This window comes from Monodon monoceros, unplaced genomic scaffold (assembly GCF_005190385.1).
Source record: "Monodon monoceros isolate NGI ecotype Baffin Bay Population unplaced genomic scaffold, NGI_Narwhal_1 Contig1912_ctg1, whole genome shotgun sequence".
Classification (NCBI taxonomy): Eukaryota; Metazoa; Chordata; class Mammalia; order Artiodactyla; family Monodontidae; genus Monodon; species Monodon monoceros.
In genome coordinates, this window is record NW_021697799.1 from 136,473 (window position 1) to 141,346 (window position 4,874).

The window sequence follows — 4,874 nt, forward strand, 5'->3', positions numbered from 1 at the left end:
ATATATAGGGGTGTGGTTTTTTTAATCCATTCAGCCCGTCTATATCTTTTGGTTGGAGTATTTAATCCATTTACATTTAAGGTAATTATCAACATGTATGTTCCTATTACCATTTTCTTAATTGTTTGGGGTTTGTTATTGTAGGTCTTTTCCTTCTCTTGTGTTTCCTACCTAGAGAAGTTCCTTTAGCATTTCTTGTAAAGCTGGTTTGGTGGTGCTGAACTCTCTCAGCTTTTGCTTGTCTGTAAAGGTTTTAATTTCTCCGTTGAATCTGAATAAGATCCCTGCTGGGTACAGTAATCTTGGTTGTAGGTTTTTCCCTTTCATCAATTTAAATATATCCTGCCACTCTGTTCTGGCTTACAGAGTTTCTGCTGAAAGATCAGCTGTTAACTTTATGAGGATTCCCTTGTATGTTATTTGCTGTGTTTCCCTCACTGTTTTTAATATTTTTTCTTTGAATTTAATTTTTGATAGTTTGATTAATATGTGTTTTGGCATGTTTCTCCTTGGATTTACCCTGTATGGGACTCTCTGTGCTTCCTGGACTTGATTAACTATTTCCTTTCCTATATTAGGGAAGTTATCAATTATAATCTCTTCAAATATATTCTCAGTCCCTTTTTTTTCTCTCTTCTTCTTCTGGGCCCCTATAATTCGAATGTTGGTGCATTTAGTGTTGTACCAGAGGTCTCTAAAACTGTCCTCAATTCTTTTCCTTCTTTTTTCTTTATTCTGCTCTGTAGTAGTTATTTCCACTATTTTATCTTCCAGGTCACTTATCCATTCATCTGCCTCATGTATTCTGCTATTGATTCCTTGTAGACAATTTTTAATTTCATTTATTGTGTTGTTCATCATTATTTGTTTGCTCCTTAGCTCTTCTTGGTGCTTGTTAAACATTTCTTGTATTTTCTCCATTCTATTTCCAAGATTTGGATCATCTTTACTATCATTACTCTGAATTCTTTTTCAGCTGGACTGCTTATTTCCTCTTCATTTGTTTGGTCTGGTCGGTTTTTACCTTGCTCCTTAATCTACTGTGTGTTTCTTCGTCTTCTCATTTTGCTTAACTTATTGTGTTTCAGGTCTTCTTTTCACAAGCTGCAGGTTCTTAGTTCCCATTAGTTTTTGTGTCTGCCCCTTTTGGCTAAAGTTGGTTCAGTGGGTTGTGTAGGCTTCCTGGTGGAGGGGACTAGTGTCTGTGTTCTGGTTGATGAGGCTGGATCTTGTTTTTCTGTTGGGCAGGACTGCCTCCTGTAGTGTGTTTTGGTGTTTCAGTCACTGTATTATTTTAGGCAGCCTCTCTGCTCATTGGTGAGGTGTGTTCCTGTCTTGCTAGTTGTTTGGCATAGGGTGTCCAGCCCTGTAGCTTGCTGGCCATTGTCTGGAGCTGGATTTTAGCATTGAGATGGAGATATCTGGGAGAGTTTTCACCATTTGATATTACGTGGAGCTGGGAGGTCTCTGGTTTACCAATGTCCTCAACTCAGCTCTCCCACCTCAGAGGCACAGGCCTGACACCTTCCTGGAACACCAAGACCCTGTCAGTCACATGGCTGCTAGTGTTGGAGGGTCTTCTGCAGAGGTGGGGGTATGGCTGTGACTCACTTTGAGGACAAGGACACTGGCAGAACAAGTTCTGGGAAGTACTCTTTGGCATGATCCCTCCCAGAGTCCGCCATTACCTCACCAAAGAGAATGTAGGCTCCAGTGCTGTGAATCCTCAGGCCAAACAACCTGTTGGAAAATTTTTAAACAAAGTTTCAATTTCAATACTTGTGTTTGATCTGTTAATATTTTCTATTTCTTCCTGGTTCAGTGTTGGAAGGTTGTAATGTTACTAAGAATTTGTCCATTTCTTGTATTTTTCCATTTTATTGGTATCTAGTTGCTTGTAGTAGTCTCTTATGATTTTTTGTATTTCTGTGGTGTCAGTTGTAACTTCGTCTTTTTCATTTCTAATTTTATTGATTTGAGTCCTCTCTCTATTTTTCTTGTTGGGTCTGAGTTTTCTATTTGAGTTAACCATTTATCAATTTTGTTTATCTTGTCAAAGAACCAGCTTTAATTTCATTGATATTTGCTATTGTTTTCTCCATTTCTATTTTATTTATTTCTGTTCTGATCCCTATGATTTCATTCCTTCTACTAACTTTGGTATTTTTTTGTTCTTCTTTCTCTAGTTTCTTTAGGTGTAAGTATAGGTTTTTCATTTCAGAATTTTCTTGTTTCTTCAATTAAGACTGTATTGATATAAACCTGCCTCTTAGAACTGTTTTTGTTGTGTCCCATATGTTTTGGATCATCGTGTTTTCATTGTCACTTTTCTCTAGGTGTTTTTTGATTTCTTCACAGATCCGTTGATTATTTATTAACATATTGCTTAACCTTCCTCTGTTTGTGTATTTTCCATTTTTTTCCTCTAATTTATTTCTAATCTCACAGTGTTGTGCTCAGAAAAGATACTTGATATGATTTCAATATTCTTAAATTTACTGAGACTTGATTTGTGACACAAGATGTGATCTATTCTCAAGAATGTTCCATGTGTACTTGAGAAGAAAGTGCATTCTGATGCTTTCAGATGGAATGTTCTGTAAATATCAAGCATGTTCATCTACTCTAATGTGTCTTTAAGGGTTGTGTTGTCTTATTGATTTTCTGTCTGGATGATCTGTCTATTGATGTTAGTGGGGTGTTCAAGTCCCCCACTATTATAGGATTAATGTCAATTTCTCCTTTTCTGGTTGTTAGCATTTGCATTATAAATTGAGATGCTCCTATTTTGCAGGCATATATATTTACAATTGTTATATCATCTTCTTTGATTGATCACTTGATCATTATGCAGTGCCCTTCCTTGTCTCTTGTAACACTCCTTCTTTTAAAGTTCATTTTCCTGAAATTAGTGGTGTTATTCCAGCTTTCTTTTGATTTCAATTTGAATGGGGTTTCCTTTTCTATTCCCTCACTTTCAGTCTGTATGTGTGCCAGGTCTGAAGTGGGTCTCTTGTAGACAGCGTATATATGGGTCTTGTTTTTGTATCCATTCAGCCCATCTGCGCCTTTTGGTTGGAGCATTTAATCCATTTAAAACATTTAAGGTAATTATCCATAAGGATGTTCCTATTGCCATTTTCCTAATTATTTTGGGTCTGTTTTTGTGGGTCGTTTTTCTTCCCTTTCTTTTTTGTTCTCTTTTCTTTTTTTCCTGCCTCTAGAAGCTCCTTTAGCATTTGTTGTAAAGTTGGTTTTGTGGAGCTGAATTCTCTTAGCTTTTGCTTGTCTTTAAAGGTTTTGATTTCTCCATTGAATCTGAGTGAGAGCCCTGCTGGGTGGAGTATTCTGGGTTGCAGTTATTTCCCTTTCATCACTTTAAATATATCATGCTTCTCCCTTTGGGACCAAGAGTTTCTGTTGAAAAATTAGGTGATAACCTTATGTGGATTCCCTTTATGTTATTTGTTGTTATTCCCTTGCTGCTTTTAATATTTTTCTTTGTATTTAATTTATATTAGTTTGATTAATATGTGTCTTGGTGTGTTTCTCCTTGGGTTTATCCTGTATAGGACTCTCTGAAAATCCTGGACTTAGGTGACTATTTCCTTTTCCATACTATATAAGTTTTTGACTGTAATGTCTTCAAATATTTTCTCAGTCCCTTCCTCTTTCCCCCCATCTTCTGGGACACCTATAATTTGAATGTTGGTGTGTTTTATGTTGCCCCAGACGTGTCTGATACTGTCCTCATTTAATTATTTTTTTCTTTATTCTGTTCCACAGCAGTGATTAACACCATTCTATCTTCCGGCTCACTTCTCCATTCTTCTGCCTCAGTTATCTGCCAATGATTCCTTCTAGTGTATTTTTTCATTTCAGTAATTTTATTGTTCATCATTCTTTATTTTTTCTTTAGTTCTTCAAGGTCCTCATTGAAAATTCCTTGTGTCTTGTTGATCTGTGTCTCCATTCTTTTTTCATGATCTTGGATCATCTTTTCTTTTATTACTCTGAATTGTTTTTCAGGTAGATTGCCTATCTCCTCTTCATTTATTTGGTCTTATTGGTTTTTACATTGCTCTTCCATCTGCAACATATTTTTATGGCATCTCATTTTCTCTAACTTAGTGTGTTTGTGGTCTCCTTTCTGCAGCTGCAAGGTTGTTGTTCCTTTTGCTCTGGCGTCTGCACCCTGATGGGTGAGATTGCTTCAAGGGCTTTGTAGCCTTTCTGGTGGGAGGGACTGGTGAATGTCCTCTCTTGGGTGGATCTGGGTCTTTTCCCTCTGGTGGGCAGAACCATGTCAAGGGGTGTGTTTTGGGGTGTCTTTGAGCTTGGTATGACTTTCAGCAGCCTGTCTGCTGATGGGTGTGACTGTGTTCCTTTCTTGCTCATTGTTTGGCCTGAAGCACTCAAGGACTGGAGCTTGCAGGGTTTTGCATAGGGCCAGGTCTTGGTGCCAAGATGGGGACCTCCAGGAGAGCTCACAGCAATTAATATTCCCTGAGGCTGGGAATTTCCTGGTGGTTCACTGTTCAAGACTTAGTGCTCCCACTGCTGGGGCTCAGCTTTGACTGCCAACCAGGGAACCAAGACTCTGCAAGCCATGCACTGTGGTCAAAAATACAAAAAGGAACAAAACAAAACAAAACAAGACAAACTGACAAAAATATAAGAAAAAAAAGGCAAATAATAAAAGAAAACCAAACAAAATAAAACCAAAGAAAACAAAAAAAACCCAAGAAAACAATCAAGCAAACAAAAACCAATAACCAAAACAAACAGTAAAAAATGAAACTAACAAAAATAAATTAAAAAATAAAAGTAAAAATATATATATACTAAATTATTTTTAAAAATTAAGAATTTAA